The sequence below is a fragment of the Mesocricetus auratus genome, unplaced genomic scaffold, assembly GCF_017639785.1.
Source record: "Mesocricetus auratus isolate SY011 unplaced genomic scaffold, BCM_Maur_2.0 Super-Scaffold_100013, whole genome shotgun sequence".
NCBI lineage: Eukaryota > Metazoa > Chordata > Mammalia > Rodentia > Cricetidae > Mesocricetus > Mesocricetus auratus.
In genome coordinates, this window is record NW_024429196.1 from 5,565,608 (window position 1) to 5,584,714 (window position 19,107).

The following is a 19,107-nucleotide window of genomic DNA, read 5'->3' on the forward strand; positions in this document are numbered from 1 at the left end:
TGCCTCATACTCCTGCTGCTGTGTCTTCCCCACTGGGATGGACTTCCTCTCAGACAGTGATCCAAAAGAAACCCTTCTCCCCTGAAGTTGCTTTGGCCAGGCATTTTGTCAGAGAAATGGGACAAGTATCCAATACAGTGAAGTTAAAAAGAAGGCCTTTGTCTTTTGCCAGGAAAGCAGGAGTTAGAATGGACGAGGCCCTCACATTGCTCTATGAATTGTTTCCTGGATAGGTCATATACTGGGGAGTTAGATCTTAGGGGCAGCTTTCCTTCCTCACACCCTCTTCCACACACTCCAAATGAGTACCAGGCTCTGCTCTGAAGCCACGCCTTGTGGCATTCCTGTAGATACAGAACTTCCTGAATACTTCCATTTCTCCGCCTGCCTCTCCACCTGCTGTTCTGTCTGTACCAGGGAAGCAGCCCTGTGAATGGAAACCCTTCAGGACACTGACTTCTGCCTCTCTAGGATCAAGGATGGTTCTTTGTCCTGTATTTAGGTGTGACCTTTAGTAGGTATAAAGTGCTCTAGTATTTAAATTAGAGAATGACTTATTCTAATATTATGTAGGGCTATACATTGCAGATGGAAGCTTATTGGGGCAGGGGGGATGATGATTCATTCTTTCTAGGATTTCTTCCAACTCTGAGAATCTGGGATGCTTTGAGGACCTTATTTTTAGGAACAGAAATTAGAAATGAATCGACTGTTCCTCCAAGAAAAGAGAAAGAGAGAGAGAGAGAATCCTCTTACCTCATCTTTGAATTTTTTGTCCTATAATATCACAGATGTTTCTTTCAAATACCACAGTTCAGTTGGTTGGTGGAATCTGGTTCAATAACACCATTATATATTTATGTGGGTTTTGTGGGGGAGCAAAGATCAATGGAGAGATTTCCAGCCATGTGTCTAGAATGATGGCTTTCTTTTCCTGCTCTATTTATTATTTATTAAGTACCTCTTTGTGAACAAATTCTGTCCTAGATCTTCAATGTGATTGAATGGGAGGACCAACAGGGCCAACCCTATGTGATAATATCATCCTCCGAGTTTGGATTTTATTGGAACGTGTTTAAGATTATAGATGATGTATCCATGGGAATCATATCAGTTACTATTATATTTTCAAGATAACACTGAACCACAAACCCAGCACAACACATAGCTTGCTATCATTTGGCAACATACTGAATATAATAGGAAACATCCACAGTTTTCTGTGGTTAATGTGAACAACGCCCAGGCAAAGACATGGTAAAATGGCCAACACTGAGCTGAAGTGTAAGTTGCTTCCTTGATAAACTACAAAAATTAGATACAATACCTCCCCTGTTGGTGTTTCCCCAAGAAGCAGAGGGAGTACATGTTGGGAAGGGAAGGGCATAGCCCTAAGTCTCACGTGGGAAGGCCAAAAAGCCAAGATTCTAACCCCGAAGGTGCAGGGTGGGTGAGCTCTTTTGAAAATCCATGCTTGAGTTTTCCAGCACTCTGTGTACTGGAGGTCTCAGGAAAACAAACAAACAAACAAAATCCACATTTGTGGTAACCATGCCACGAGGCTGCTGGGCTGCTGGAATGTTGCAAGTTGGGTGCCAAAGTATGCTAGGGTATCTTTAGTCCCCCTGATAGCCATTTATTGTCCACTCTGTTTTCAATCAAATATCCTTAGGACTATTTGGTAAATCCCTTTGGAATGCACAGACAAGCCCCTAGGCTAAGAATATCATCAGATCTGAAGCCTGTCACAGAGACTTCCCATTATGTTATAAACTACCACCTGATGATCCCATAGATGTATTTAAAAAGTGCCTTGATTCATGGCTTTCTTTGTTCTATAGCTGTAAAAACTTCATGAAACTGTTGCCACCCTGGACATTGGTATTTGGGGAAACTTGTATCTGTGTTCACAGGTCATGGTCATTCATAGTTGACTCTAGAATGAACTGCCTCTTACTCCCTTTGAATGAAAGTTAAAGTTTTGCTTTGTCAGAGAATTTGATGCAGAAGTTTGGGAACCAGCGAGTTTACTAAGTTGGCTTGGGATCCCAGATCACCTATCTGGAAGGCAAGGACCTGGGAAGGAGTGATGGGTGATCACTCCAAGCTCTAGTCTTTGCAAACTCTGAGGGTCTCCTGTAGCCAATGTGGGCTGGCCATGCCCTATGAGGCAGCATCATGCCCTCAGTCACCTTTGTACTGGTTCTTTGGAAAGAAAGTTGAAACTTTTGATATTGACCTTTCCGTGACAAGAAAGTCTGATGCATACCTTTGAAGCCCTTCTCCACGCCTAATGGTTCTTGACATTCATGTCTTCTCTTGTGGTAGGAACTCTTGCAGTTTTGTGAAGGAATGAGTCATAAGTCATGACACACGAGGTTGTGGAGATGGCTTTGTTGGTAATGTGCTTACTGTACAGATCTGAGGACTTAAGTTCAAGCCATAGAACCCATGGGAAAAAAAGCAGAGTATGGTAACACATACTTGTAATCCTAGTGCTGGGAAGGTGGATCTCCAGGACTCACTGGCCAGCTAGCATGATGAATTTGGTGAGCGCCATGCTCAATGAGAGACCTGTCTCAAACAAACAAGATGGGTGGCTCGTGAGAAAAATCAATTGAGGTTGATCTCTGGTCTCTGTACACATATACAGTCACCTGCACACACAGAACTGTATAGATACACACATGCACGCACATGCACACACACACACATTCACACTCACACACACGTACGAGCACACCTCAGAGCACACCTCAGAGTGGAGGCTGCTTGCTTAGCTTCACTCACACATGCACTGATACTGATAGAGGGGGGACCAGAAGGAAGGGATGACAAGTCCCCACAGATGACCTCATGGACATTTACCCTGCAGTGGGGCAGGGCCTGCTGATAGGACTTTATTCCTACGTGGTGATGCTTGTGTCCAGCTTGCTGTTAACTCCCTGTGTAGACAAGTGCTTGTGCCTCTGTCCAGCCCCTGAAGGTACTTTCAGGTGCCTCTGCTGCTATGATTGCTCTGGAGTGCACACAGATGCTAAAAATAAATTCCAAGTGCTACTTTCTAACTGCCTGGAAACTCACAGTTCCCTGCCTTATGTACGTCTATCCAACTGGCCTTTGGTTGCTATGCTGAGAAACTGGGTCTACACAGACACTGTACCCAGAAAGCAACAGATGGGCTGGAGGTGGAGGCAGAGATTTCACAGGAGAGCTAAGGGCTGGCATTCTGTGACCTTGGCCAGCTGTGCCTTTGAGTCAGTTGTGTTATCTTACAGAGTCTGTTTCTTTACCTGGAAAATGCAAAGAGCATTGAAGTGCTCTCATCGCTGCATGCATGCAGCATGCGTGTGTGTGTGTGTGTGTGTGTGTGTGTGTGTGTGTGTGTGTGTGTGTGTGTGTGTTGGATATAATTCCTATGAACTCTGTAAAGCTTTGGATTCATGTGACAAAAATTATATGCAAGCACAAACCTTGAGTTTTATATGTGTTTATTCATTCATTTGCTGTTTTTCTTCACCAACCAGGCATGGATAGCTTCTTTCCAGGAAATAAATGACAACTTCTTCTCCTCATCCTTCTCCTTTTTCCTCTTCCTCTTCCTCATCCTTTCCTTCTCCTCCCCTTGATACACCTTTTCATTTTCAGTGCTAGAAATCTAACCCAGGGCTTAAACATGCTAGTCAATCACTCTTCCACTGAGCTATACGTCAGAGTCCAATTAAGAGTCAGGCTAGCCCTGAACTCAATCCATAGGGTAGGTGGCCTTTGAACTTTTGATCTCCCTGATTTAACCTCCTGAGAATCTGGGATACAGACCTCACCATCAGGCTTTGCTGAGAACTTAGACTTTTAAACAACTGGTTGGGGAGAACTATTGTTGGGGAAAGTAAGCCCCAGGAGGACTTTGGTATCAAGTTAGAAGAACATAGATTTAGAATGAACTAATATGAATGAGTGAGATAGGCATACAAGCTGAACATTAATATGTTTATGTTTCTGATTATAAACAATGTCTATGATAATGGGCTGGGGAGATGGCTCAGTGGATAAAGTATCTGCTGAGCATAAATGAGGACATAACTGTAGACCCCAGCACCTACATTAAAATCAGATCAAGGTACCACACATCACATGACATCATCACATCACCACATCATCATATCACATCATCACATCCTCATATCACATCACATCATCATATCACATTATCACATCACATCATCACATCATCACATCATATCACATTACATCACATTACCACATCATCATATCACATCATCACATCATCATATCACATTATCACATCATCACATCATCATATCACATTATCACATCATCACATTACATCATCAAATTATCACATCATCACACCATCACATCATCACATCACATCATTACATCACATCATTACATCACCACATCATCACATCATCACATCACACCATCACATCATCACATCACATCATCACATCATCATCATCATCACATCATCAAATCATCACATCACACCATCACATCATCACATCACATCATCACATCATCACATCATCACATCACATCACATCATCACATCACATCACATTACATCAGCACTGGGAGAGCAAGCAGGGACAGGCAGATCCTAGAGCTTGTTAAGTCAGTTGATGAGTTCTGGGCCCAGTGAGATAGCCTGTCTCAAAAAAGTAGGGTGAAAAGTGATAGAGGAAGATTATTCATTGTCAACCTCTGGCCTCAACACTCATGTACAATCATATGTTTGTTCCCACACATGTGCATCCACATGTGAGTGCACTTGCACATGTGCATACACGTGTGTACACACACACTTATATTAAATTAATGGCAAACTTTTCTAAAGTTAGCATTACTTGATTTTGAAAATAGATTTATTTACTTTAATTTTATGTATATTGGTGTTTGCCTGCATGTATATCTGTGTCCCATATGTGCTCAGTGCCTTTGGAGGTCAGAGTACAGCATCAGATCTTCTGGAAATGGAATAACAGATGGTTGTGAGCCACCATGTGGGTGCTTAGGATTGAACCCAGGTACTCTAGGAGAGCAGTCAGTGTTCTTAATTACTGAGCCATCTCTCTAGTGCCCACCCCTTTTGACACAGGGCCTTACTATGTAGGCTTTACTGTCTTGTAACTTGCTATATAGACCAAGCTGGTCTTGAACTCACAAAGATCCATCTGCTTCTGCCTCTTGAGTGCTGAGATTAAAGACATGTGCCACCATGCCCAGCTCCATTACTCAATGTTCTACCAACAGAAATGCTAACTTCTGAGTTATGAGATATATGAAGAAAGGTAGGCAAAAAAATACTCCCAAAAGATAATGGGAAACACATTCAGGAGTTAAATGGAAGTCTCACTATTTTAATTAATTTTGCATCTTGTGACAAAAATACAAAAGAGAACAACATAAAGGAGGAGGGATTTACTTTGACTCATTGTTTCAGAGTATTTATCCCATGGTTACTTAGTGCTGTGTCCGTGGGCAGACCATCAAAGTGGCAGATAGGAAGCAGAGGAAGGGTTATACAGGAAGGGACCAGGTCAAACAGAGCCCCAGAGATGTGTGCCCAGTAACTTCCCTCCTCCATCTAGGGCTAGCTGCCTTGTACCTCCCATCCTCTCCCAGCAGTTCCATCACCTTAGACTCCTACCATTCACCCACTGGTTAGGTCAAAGCCCGGCGTCTCCTTGTCTCGGATTGCCCTCCTAGACACATGCAGAGGTATCATGCTTCAGTAACCTAGGTACTTCCTAATCCATTTGAGTTGATAGTCAAGATTAACCATTACAGAGACTACCACATGCAGCTGTTTGTTGCCAATAACACTTAGCATGCTGCACACTGAAGTATTCAATGCTTCAGCTGACACTGGTGTAACCACATGCTGCAGAGGTCTTCAGGCAGCAGCTACTGGATCCTTGGATGGTTCTGGAAAGGACAAGAACTTGGCAGAGCAACAGTCTCCGGGGTTCTGTTCAAAGTGAATGAATGGTCTTCATCACTGTTTACAGTGTGGCCTGGTTTTATATTCTCCTTCCTCACACGGAGGAAAGACATGGAACCAGGGAAGTGTTTCATTGTCAATTGTTTGTAGAGATAGTGAAAATGACAAGCCCACAGCCTTTGTGTTCCACAAGGTATTCCTTTGGGCGTGGGAGAAGTCCCCAAAGGATGAGGATCCAGGGTAGTCTAGAAGTCATGCTGAGATGTAGTTCAAGGATAGAGGAACAGTACAAAGACTAGATTAAGGAGGGATGGAGCTGGGAAACCACATGAACTTATGAGCATAATTAGTAATCCAGGGTCACTTAGCAACTTTGGAAAGCACACAAAGGAAAATGAAGAGAGAGAGGTGGGGAACTTCTTCCCAGTGCTCACTAACCATCTACTGTATCTCATAACCACAAATAGACCCATATCTGACTCCTTCCCTGGCTGAAGCAATGGGAAGAGGGTGTTGTGGGGAGATCTGAACAAATGTCTATTCTCCCCATGTAGGACACCAATGATAGAACTAATGATCCCACCAGAGACCAACATGGGGAGGCAAGCAGCTTATTTGGATCACTTACAGAGAGCAAGGATGAGGGGGAACTGACAGGGATGTGGATGAACTCAAAGCTGCCCACCATCTCACCGCTGTAACAAGTATTCTTCCCGCCAGCCTGGTCCCAGAGCCGCCATCAATCCCAAATAATGCACAGAGACTCTGTTAGTTACAATGCTGTCAGCCAATGTCCAGGGCTTCTCATTGGCTAGTTTGTCTTAATTATTAACCCATGATTGACTAACTAACTAACTATACACACATACACACACACACACACACACACACACACACACACATATATATATCTTTCTATAAGATCTTATCTTACCGAAGACACCAGCCTCATGTACACTCTCTTCCTGGGATCACATGGCAACTCTCTACCCTTTACTACATTTCCCAGAATCCTCCTATCTTGCTTCATTATTGGCCAACAGTGCTTTATTTATCAATCAGTAAGACAACCATATACACAGAAGGACTTCCCCCATCGCACCATGGCATGGATGGCAGCTTCTTCAGTTTCCACTCCTTGTGTACCCTAGCCCTTCCCAGGACCACAAGGTAATGTAGAATTAGAGCAGAATTACATATAGGTTGGGAGGTGTAGAAGAGAAGGGCTGAGACCTCAGGTGAGGATCTAATGAAGTCCCCCTTTCCTTCTATGAGGGGCCCAATCAAGGGAAGCCCCAGTAGTGTAAACACAAGCAAATAAGTAATTATTTTCCAGCACTGGAGATTGAAGTTTATGTCTCACACATGCTAGGCAATCACCCTATGACTGAACTATATCCCTAACCTCCCCCACTTTATGTTTTGAATTTTAAACAAGATCTCACTAATTTGCCCAGGCTGCCCTTGAACCCATTCTTTAGCTAACACTAGCCTTGCACTTGTGATCCTGACTCGACCTCCTGAGTAGCCAGGATCACAGACCCACATTGCCAGGCCTGGCTGGTAATTTAATTTTTGGTTTTTGGTTTTTTTTTCAAGACAAGGCCTTTCTGTGTAACAGCTCTGCCTGTCCTGGAACTCCCTCTGTAGACCAGACTGTCCTCAAACTCACAGAGATCCACCTGCCTCTGCCTCTGGAGGATTTTTTTTAAATGTAAAAAGTTATGCTGTAAGAATATGTTGGTAATGGGTAGAATTTCCTTCCTTTGGCCCTGGAAATCAGGAGAGTATTTCCCTAATAAGATTCAGGCTGCTCTCTGATCCTGCATCTTTGAGGACACAAGTGGAGCCACTGGTGGCCCAAGCAAGACCTTTTGTTAAATAAACGACAGGTTTAGTCACAAAAGGGCAGGTAATATTGCTGAAGACAGCACTCCTGAAACGCTTGGGATCTTTCTAGGAAATTACAGAACTACATCAAACCTTATAAAAGCCATCCCTCATATCCCAGTGGAGAACAGGATGGATTAGAACCGGACAGAGGTGAAAAGGACAGGAGAGGAAGCACACAGGGCAGACTAGTTCAGGGTAGCAGCCAGCCAGGGAGAAGCCTGGAGATTGCATGCCTTGAGGCTGGAGAGAGAGCTAAAAGCCAATACAAGTGCTGGGAGGAAGGGAAGAGGTGGATTGGCTTGGGGCTCAGGACAAGTGTTAGATCATAGATAATCCCCTGTAGAGGGGATCAGGCAAGCCTTATATCCCACCCAGCACTGTCCCTAAACTGTTAAACTCCCAGCAGATAGCAACCCATGCTAGGGTAGGACAATAGGATTAGCTTTGTAAATTATAGGCTTTATGTCCTTTCTAGTGCCTCACTAGTTTGCTAAACTCAGAGACCCCTCTTCTCTATAATCTACAGACATAAGGAATCTCCTTTGTTCTGCTTATCCTGTGGCAGGTGGCTGGCTTGCTGAAGGAGATTTTAGCTGAAATCCATCTCAGTGTATCTCTGGAAGCTGGAAAGCATCTCAGTATTTAGCTTCAAAATCTCCTCCAGATGGGGTGAAATGACAGATTGACACTGGAGAACTGGAATTCAAGGAGACCCAGGAGACAAAACTTTGGAATGAGTCTTCAGATCTGAAGAATTAGAGGAGACACCCATGTTAGCTCTATGAGTATACAGGATATATATATGTATGTATGTATATATATATGTGTATATATATAATTATTAATAAATACTAAATATTTTACAATAAAATCTATCTCACCTCTGTCCTTGCCTGGTAAGGCTGACTTACCTTATTCCTGTCACTCATCTTTCTGTGGTTTCACTGCTGCTCATTTAAAGCTGTCCCCTCCCAATGGGATCCTGGCCCTTGTGAAGTCATGAGCCTAGCCAAAGCCTGTGTGGCTTTCCTAGAGCCTGGCCCACTCCCCTCTCCTCTGTCACCTTGCCATGGTTTCTACTCTCTGTTCCTGCTGCTGTGCCAGCTGAGGAGAACCTGTGGTCAGAGATGAAGAGCACTCTGCTCCTAGTGGCAGCAGCTGGAGGTCTCCACAGAGCCCTAGAACACACTTTCAGGATGTATATTCACATAACTAGACTAGTGCACTCGGCCATGGGCTGGCCATCATTCTCCACCATACATGCCTCTCCATGGCTGCCTGGGAATCCTCATAGCACAGGGTTGGGTTCCAAGAACCAACAAGCCAGACAGCAAGGGCAAATCCAAGGCACTTTCCCAACCTGGATTTAGATGCTACCGCACAGCAGCCCCATTACCACAGGCCATCAGCAGAGCAGTCATAGTGCCCAGCCTGTCTCAGGGTTCGTGGACAGTACTACCTCTTCATTGACTCTGGTGAGCTCCTAGGGCATGTGGGATGGAAGACACAGCTGTCGCCATCTAACTACTAGGAGATCTGAGGGGCCGGGTATCCTTGGCCAGAGGTCGTTGTTTCCCCTACTTCAGAAAAGGAATGCTACCACTTCTCTACAGGAAAGGCCAAACAGAGCTCAGCTGGTGGCAAACTTCCCTGGGTTCCATTCTCAGTACCACAGAAGCTGGGTATGGTGGCACAAGATTGTGATTCTAGCAGTCTGGAGGTAGAGGCAAGAGGATCAAGAGTTCAAGGTCATCCCAGGCTACCAGGTCCAGTCACTGGCACCCAAAGAGACTGAGGTGTTAGTGGCTGAGTATGTTCCCTCAGTACTATAACTAATTGGATGGACCTCGGACCACCTGGGCTCCCAGGCTTTCGAGAGAAGAAAAGTCATCTCTTGGCAACCATAGCCGTGGGTAAGAGTCTTTGAATGAATGGCTTTGTCTTCTTGAGAGACAGAGTTAGGTTTCCTCATAGGAGAGTCTTAGTGGCGGTAGGACCTGCCTTACCTGAATGAGAAGTGTTTTGTCAGGAAGTACAATATGAAGGCAACAGCAGGACACAGGTGAGTCACTGAGATGCAACGAAGAGGAATCATAGTGCCCCATTCTCCATGCCGTCAGCCATCCTCAGACTAAAGGCCAGCCTACAGCCCTTTCTCAGTGTGCCCCATTGTCCTTTTGTTTGGTTTGAGTTTTGTTTTTGTCTGTTTGCTTTTTGAGACAGGGTCTTATATATCTTAGGATAGCCTTGGTACCATGCAGCCAAGGATGACCTTGCACGTTTGGCTCTCCCTCCTCCACTTGAGTGACTGGGTTACCACACAGCCTTGGGGTTGAACCTAAGGCTTCCTGTATGCTAGACAACAACTCTACTAACCGAGCTAGATTCCTAGTCCCTGTCCTTGTCCTCCCGTTACCCTTAGCTGGTTCCGACTAGCAGAAAGAGCGCCTACAGAACCAGTGCAGAATCTTGTTTTGATGCTGTGTTTTGTTCCCACTGGAAATGCCAAAGAGGCTGAGCTGTAGGCTGGGGAGAAGGATTAGAAAGCTGACTAAAGTTCTGAGGAATAATTCAACAGAACTTCACACACACACACACACACACACACACACACACACACACACACAGAGAGAGAGAGAGAGAGAGAGAGAGAGAGAGATCTAATCTATATCCTCTTGAGTTAAAATAGAATTTCTGTGCAAAGTTCAGTAAACCCCAAGTTAGAACCAACGCTGACTAAAGATTTTGAGGACAGAGGGTCAGGCTAAGGTCACACACATGCTCTAAGGTTGAAATCACAGTCGAGTGTATAAGAATTTCAGGATGGCTGTACACTATGGTAGTGCTGAGAAAACGGGATTAGCTAATGTACTCAGCGACTTTGACCTTTCCTGTCAGTTAACTTGATTTTTCTTTCATGCTTACTTTTGTAGTATAAATGTAAAAATGGTTTGAATGGTAACAATAAAATAATCTTCACAAAGCAACAATTTCAGTTCTGTTATTTCTTTTAAAGCTTGAGGTCTTCAGGAAGTGAATTTGTGTTTAAGTTTAGGATGTTTTTGTCTTCTGAGAAAAAGAATACTTATTTCCATATCTCAAAACAGGGTGGCTCTTTAGAGCTTTCTTTTTTCTTTTTAGAGTCAGATATACATAGCTCAGGGTGGCCTCAGGTTTGCCATGCAATTGAGGATGAACTTGAACTGTGGATCTCCCTGAGTCTACTTCCTGAGTGCTGCTTTGTCTTGGGCAAGCTTCCTCCAGGGTAGAATGAAGGGGGAGTAGTCTGTCAAGGATGTGGTGCCTCCTGGGTGGCTCCAGACTTGGAGTCCCAGGCTGATGTGCTGCAACTGTGGGGGTTGCAGGAGACCTGGGCTCATGATGCAAGGCTTGAGGGAACACAGGCCACTAGAGAAGTATCTTGGCAATCAGAGACAGTAATACACTGCATGACTCCACACTTTCTGTTAGGTGCCTTGGGGGAAGGATTGACTGGAAGGAAGCTGCTGACTACCAGCTCCAGCATGGAGAGAATACGGGGTGGTAGACATAAGAGGTGACACCATAACAAATGCCTTGTGCTGTGAGGATGAGGTTGGAGACACTTTATAATAATCTCTCCTGCCCACATGTACCTTGGAGGGCAATCATCTTTGTACCCTTTTCCTTTCTATTCCCTCTAGGAAATGGCAGGTTTGATGGTAGCAAGGAGAATGGAGAGGAAGAATGAGTGTGTTTGATAGTAAGATAATCAAAGAGTCTGGGTTCTGGCTCTAGGTACTAGAAACACACGTATTCATTCACACACACACACACACACACAGTGGGGAGAGACAGAGAGCGGGGAGATTGATTTTTAAAATTGCAATTGGTCCCACTGAATTTTAATTGTTTATTTACTTACTCATTTACTTTTGGTGTTTCTGAGACAAGGTCTCCCTGTGTAGCCTAAGCTGCTTTTGAACCTGCTTTGTAATGCCAGTTAGATGCAAACTCAAAGTGATCTTCCTGCCAGTTTCCAGATGCTGGGTTTAAAGTGGTGTTATTTTAAAAATTACTTATTTTAATTTTGTGTATGAATATTTTGCCTACACATATCCATATGCACCAAATGCATGCTTGGTGCCATGAATGCCAGAAGAGGTCATTGGATGGCCTGGAACTGGAGTTAAAATGGTTGTGAGCTACCACATGGGTGCTGGGAATCAAATCCAGGTCCTCTGGAAGAACAGCCAATGCTCTTAACCAGTGAGCCATTTCTCCAGCCTGTAAGTGATGATTTTAAAGGTTTGCACTGTTTCTTCTCACTAGCCACGAGGATGCTCCCAGTTAAGTGCAAGTCACAGATGTTGTCGTGTCTTGAGACCACCTCTCCTCTCCAGTTATGTAGTTCTACACGTCACCCAGTTGTAGCTTTTTGCCAGGAGCCGCCTCTTCCTTGATGGCACATGGGGCCTCCTGTCAGCAAAGGCAGCTTAGTGGACACACCTCCTGTATCCCCAGAGACAGGTGCAGAGGATTGTGTGGAGCTAATGCTGGGGGTCTCTGGTGAAATTATTTCAAGGGAGAAGTGAGAAACTCCATACTTTATGCCTTCCTTGGGTCATGCTCTGGTGGAAAAGACTTGGTCTCTTACAAGAAATCACAAGGGGCTCATGATAGGTCAGAAGAAGATAAGGGATGGCCTAGCCTCCTTTGGGGTATACAAGGTCCCCTGAGAGTGGAAGAACAGGAGCTGGGCTAGGAGAGGAGGGGAGGGAAGGAGACAGTGCTGGGAGAATAGAGGAGCTGCAGCCAAGTGAATGATGCCCCATGGCAGAAAGGTGGTGACTAGCTCTGTGGAGGGAGGAGAAAGGACAGGAACCACGCTGGAGGCTGGGGCCCAAAGTGGGCTAGCCCAAGACGTGGGGCTTCTCTTGGGACCTGGAGGGAACCTTTGAGGGACCTGAAGCAAGGGAGGAGTGATTGATTCCATGCAAGAACATAGTGGAACAGGGGGATTGGAAGAGATCCAGACAGGAGACAGCAAGACAGACAACTTTTGATGCCCTTTAGGCCACTTATGATGATATATAAGAGTGTGGGGGCAGAGTTGGACCAGTAACACAGAAGGGCACATGAGAGCTCAGAAGTCCTGGATGAGGGTTGGAGGAGAGCAGAAGGGAGGAGTGGAGGAGAAGTCTGGTCACCGTGCAGATGAATGAGCAGACTGTCACTGAAGCAGAGGCTGCAGAAAACAGCGTATAGTGAGGTCTCAAGATACAGTGGATTTGAGGTATTCTGTGGCATCCACAGAGAGCCAGTGGCAGATGGTTCCTTCCTGAATCATGGAGGCCAGGGACAGGAGGCACTCCAAGGAGAATCTGGTACCCAGTGCTGAGTAGCAGCACAGCATCTATCTGAATGCCCCAGTTAGCACAGCCAGACAGTCTTGGGGGAAGCTTGATAGACTGGCTGTTCACCATTGAGCTGCAGGCAAAAATGCTGACTCATCTGAGGGGAGGGTGTAGGATACACATGGTGGCTGCCCCGTGCTCTTTGCTGGGTCATTTCTTAGCATTCCTTTTTGGGGGCGGGTGATAAGGAAGTAAAATTTTGTTACTGTCAGAGTACATTTTTAAATTTTTTTCTAGCTCTCCGATTTTAGTTTCTGGAAGCAGTGGGGTCAGGAGGACCACAGTTCTTTGGTTTTGTTTTATGTTTCCTTCTCGTTCTGTGAGTTCTTATTCTGTTCCCAAACTCACAGCAGTCCTCTTGTCTCAGCTGCTTGAGAGTTGGGATTAGATGTGCGAACTGCCACACCTGGCTCCTTTCTCTCTAATTGTTCTTTTGACTTTAAAACACGGACTTACTCTCTCAATAGCAAAGACATTTCAATTATTTAGTCTTCAGATTTGTGACTAGAATTTGCACAGCTTGTCCTTGGCTACACTTGGGTTTCTCTTTGGTTGCCTAGCACTCTTTGAGCTTTCCCATCTCTTCCCAGGTTCTCCTCTGAAGTAAGGAGTGCAGCTACAGAGCCGGCAAGCAGATGTCAGACTCAGGAGGTGTCTCTATGTGGAACTGGGGCGTAGTAACTATCCGGTCTTGACAGAACATTGCACATTCATCTTAATTTCTCTCTTGTAACTTATAAGATTTTCCCCTAAACATCTGATTCCTTATGTGATTTAAATGTCATAAACATTTCCATCTTAGTATTCTGATAGTCTGCCTTTGTGAGCTAGTGGCGTGGTTTGGGTCTGAGATGCCCTGGAAGGCTGGCAGGTCCAAGGCTTGCTGCCCAGTGTGGCTGTGTTAAGAGGCGGGGCTTTGTGAAGACTGGATCTCAAGGACTCAGACCTCATCGATGGGCAGATCCATTGCTGCTGGTTCACAATTGATGGGCTACTGGGGTGGGGAAATAGGAAATTAGAATGTGGGACCCGTAAAGGAAGGTAGGCCTTTCAGACTGTGCTCCAAGTGGGTTTTTCCCCCCACCACTCCCTTTCTCCTTGCTGAGGTGAGCAGCTAGCTATGTTCCACACCATGCAGCCCACCTTGCTGTTTTGCCTCACCATATACCAGAAGCATCAGGGACAAGTGAGAGTGAAACAAATTCTTTGAAACTAGGACAACAAGCAAGCCATTCTCCTTTTAAATTGACGTCCTCAAGGACTGTATCGCAGAAAATGGCTGACAGAGAACGCAAGTCCTTCCTCCAAAGCACTTAAAATACTAGATGTTCAGTCTCTGCTTGTCGAATGAATGAATGGATGGATGAGACAAGCAGAATAATGTACCTGTCTACCATTTTTCCATATTGCTGTCAACTTTTCTTACACCAAAGGGGTAGTATTTTGATGCTTGATATTTCAGAGTGACTCAGGAATTGTCACCAAGTACTGTGAAGTGTGTAATGCCTTGAATGATGGAAATGCTTACATTTTATTTTATTTTAAATTTGATTAAGTATTATTATTAGCAGAGCAGTAGTAATAGCTCTGTGTGTGTGTGTGTGTGTGTGTGTGTGTGTGTGTGTGTGTGTAGGCATTTGTGTAGAGGTCAGAGGACAACTGTTCTTCCTACACTGTAGGTCCCTGGGATTTAACTCAGATCATCAGGCTTGCACAGCACGTACTTCTACTTGGCCCCAAAGCTGCTTAGTATTTAATTAACAACTTTGAAATGTTACTGAAGACCTTCATGATTATCCAAATGACAGGTGGCTGTAGATTCATAGCCAATATTAAAAAGAAATCACACGTAAGAAGTGAATCCATACATATATAAGTGGATATAAATGTTTTCTTGTATTGATTTCTCAAGAATTATTACTTGGCAGAATGTGTGTGGAGCTCTTGACCCCTCCCTATTGATAGATGCCATCTAGTGGTGAGAAGTAATAGCTCCTCAGAGGTAATCCAATTTGCATGAGATTGTTATTGCTTATTTTGTAAAAACAAAATAAAAAAATACTGGTTAAGGAGCAGTATGTCCGAACTAGGAATAAAATCAGAGGTTGAAAATGGCAACCTGAAATCTGCTGTGGTGTGGAATAGCAAAAGCAGTCCTGTTATTGATTCCAGTGCTGGCTTACTCTGTCATCAACTTCTTATCTGACCCAGCCTGGAATCAGGCAGTGGAAATGGTGAACAGTGGTCACTGCCCTGCTTTCTGTACTCAGAGGCATCTGGGAGTTTATCATTCACCGTATCTTTGGAGATTTTAAGCTGTTACTTATGTAACCAAGTGTCTGAAAGCTTCTAAACCCTCTGCTGCTGAGACTCTGAGGTTAGCGGTGATGGTGAAGACTCTTCTTGTGTGCCCTGTAGCGTCCACTCTTCCTTTCTCCTGCCCCGTACAGAGGCAGAGGGACCTCAAACCTCTCTGAGGGCAGTTGGCCCTCCTTGCTTGGTTATAGGCCAGGCCTGAAAACACCGGAGTAAGAGGAGTTTAAATCATCAGAAAAGAAATAGCACCCATCCTGGAAAAGTCTTGGAAGTCCACTGGGGTGGGCACACAGGCTAAGATATAGGTCTCCCCATCTGTGAATTGGGTAATAAGATCAGGAGATCTTTCTCTGCTGAAAGATACCCACGAGTCACTGAGGTTTTTGTTGTTATTATTATTTTTTTTGGAGAGATGATCTCAATCAGTAGTAGCCCAGGCATGCCTGCAACTACGTAGTCCAGGCTGGCCTAGAGCTTGCGGCAATCCTCCTGTCTTCATCTCCCAAGTGCCAGGATTATAGGTGTCAGTCATTATGCCCAACTTTTCACAGCTTTGGCTCCGTGGTGATCTATGGTCCACAATGACATTTTATTATCTTTTCACAGCTTAGATCTGCTTCCCGCAGAAACCCAGCTAGGTTTGCTCTTCTTGAGGGCAGCTGTCTCTTTACTTAAAGGAGGTTGTCTTCTGTTGTCCCTAGAGTGGTACTGGCAGAGATGAGGTTTTTTAGTAGTGGCATCGTTGGTCTCCTATGACAGCATATACATTATGTCATGCAATGGCAATTAGCACATGATCCCATAATACACTTCAAATGGACACAGGCTTTGCTTTAGTCAGGGCTAGTGGTATATCACATGTCCAGGGCAAGCAGCCAGTTGTGTGTGTGTGTGTGTGTGTGTGTGTGTGTGTGTTCATGTGCCTGTCTGTCTGTCTGTCTGATAGCGTGAGTGCATGCCACTATATACTTGTAGAAGCCAGAGGACAACTTCATGAAGTCAGTTCTTTCTTTCTACTTTTACGTGGGTTCTAGGGATCAGATAGGTCATTAGGCTCATGTACCAAAGGCTTAACTTACTGATCCATCTCCCCAGCCACCGAAGTTATTTCTTAAAACCTTGTTATGACTGGAGAGATGGTTCAGTGGTTAAGACCTCTTTCAGAGGTCTTGAGTTCAATTTCCAGCACTCACACGGCTAGTTGCAACTGTCTATAACTGTGGTCCCATGGAATCTAGTGGCCTCTTCTGGTATGTAAATGTACATGCAAGTAAAACATCCATATACATAAAATAATAAATAGATAAATCTTTGCCAGGCATGGTGGCACATACATTTAATCTTACCACTCCTGAGGTAGAGACAGGTGGATCTCTGTGAATTCAAGGTCAGTCTGGTTTACAGAATAAGCTCCAGGACAACCAGGACTATGCCCGGAGACCTTGTTAAAAAAAAAAAAAAAGAAAACAATAACAAAAGATAAAAACAAAACTTGTTGAGGGACCTGATGTTTTCTATTGTACTTACAAGACCACATCCAAACATTCTATTGTGAGAGGCTTCTACTGTGGAGACAGGGGAAGCATAGCCACAGGCTGGACATGTGTGAGGACAACCCTGCACCCCAAGCAAACAGGCCATGTACGTGTTCATTGCATAAGCAGGACACTGCACCGGGCTCGAGGGCATGGCTGCTTCCCAGGTGGGCCAGGTACCATCTCTCTGGGTTTCCCAGTCATTGGCACTGCTCCTGTATCCCTTCTGTTTTAGTATTTTCTTTTTTTTCTGGAGTTGAAGGTGGAACTCCAAACTTTACACGTATCAGGAAAGTGCACTTCAGCCAAGCTACACCACTAGTTCCCCCTCCTTTCCCATCTGACAGCTTTGGCAAGGCCTTTGTTGACTTCCCCAAGGTTGGCCTGCACACACCAGCTCTCCTCGTGGGTGCCAGAGCACCTATCTGCTCTCAAACTGCTCCTTGTCCTGAAGCCTCATATGGCGGCCAACAGCCCTTTGGTTCTGACATCAGGCCCTGAACTGTATATAGTATCAATGCCTATTTGTTGTAAATTATGAATATTCATTTGGCATGAAAAGAAAAGTTTTAACAGGAAGGTTTTAGTAGAAAGGGGAAGGAGAAAACAAAGATGGGGCTCTACGTCTTCTGTAAGTTAGCCATTGACCTTTACTACCCCAGAGCATCCTTGTAGGCTGAATCTCCTGGCTTGTTAAGGAAATTAACAAGTGAAAAAGTAAACAGACACAAGCTTGTTAAGGAAATTAACAGGTGAAAAGATAAACAGCCGCAAAGCAGCAGGAAGGTTAGTAGGCAAACTCAGCTCCTGGTATTGGCTGGCATATTTTTGTCCCTTTCATTTTTATTAGACTGATTAGGAATTACTTCAGTCAGAGGTGGGGGAGAATTGGAAAGGATACCTAGAGCTTGTTTCCATAGGCACCCCTGCGCACAGAAGAATCCCAGGGAGGGAGGCTTACAGAAAAGTGACCTGAAGATGATGAACCTGAGATAGCTCAAACTAGCTTTCCCGTGTAAGCGTGATTGCTTGCATTTACCTATGTGTACTACATGAGTGCAATCCCAGAGAGGCCAGAAGAGGGCTCTGATCCTCTGGAATTGGAGTTAAAGATGTCTAAGAGTGGCCCTTGGAAGCTGGGCACCGAAGCCAGATCCTCTGCAGAAACAGTGAGTGCTCTTAATGGCTGAAGAACCTGTCTCAGGAAGGCCTTTAGACAAGCTCACTTGTATGCTTTGTGGTTGGTACTTTTCTTTGCAACTTCAGCAGTCTCCCAACCTTTGCTAGAAGAGGCATTTTGTATTCTTTCTGTAAGACACCCCGAGCCCATGGCCATGCACTGCCCTCCTCACCAGTATTGCATCCCACAGTCTCTGCCTTGAGTTTAATTTGCACGTGCCCCGAAAGCAGCAGATCAGGGATTGGGGGGGGGGCTTCCCAGGAAGCACAGCAGCATAGGTCATTTATCAGGCCCCATGTTTATTGACTGCATACACAAACTTGCAAACACCAAGTATGAGACAACCATTGAGAAAGACCTCAAAGCCTGCAGATCTCAGGGGTGTCGTGTCATATACAGGTCGCTGAAATGTTTTGCCAGGCCAACCCCTATGCATTCCACCTGCATTATAAAATGACATATAAAGAACTGAATAAAAAGGTAATGCGGAGAAATACAACGTGGGTGGGGATTCACTTTGTTGAAATTTTACCAGGGTGTGTGTGCGCACATTAGGAAGCAGTGCGACGGGGGAGGAGAGATAACATCATAACATTATCTCTTCCCCAGAGAAGTTCAAAGTCCCAATCAAACCAGATCGAGACTCTGGGGACACAAGGTGAAGCTGGCTCGGCTCTCATTAACGCCTCCTGGAGCCGGTTCATCTCGTACAGGGCCCAACCCAGGTGTATTGCAGCCAGCCGCAAGTGAGGCTTCCTGGAGGAAAGACAAGGCCTGAACGCGGAGTGTAAAGCCCACACGAGCGTCACGGGTCCCCCG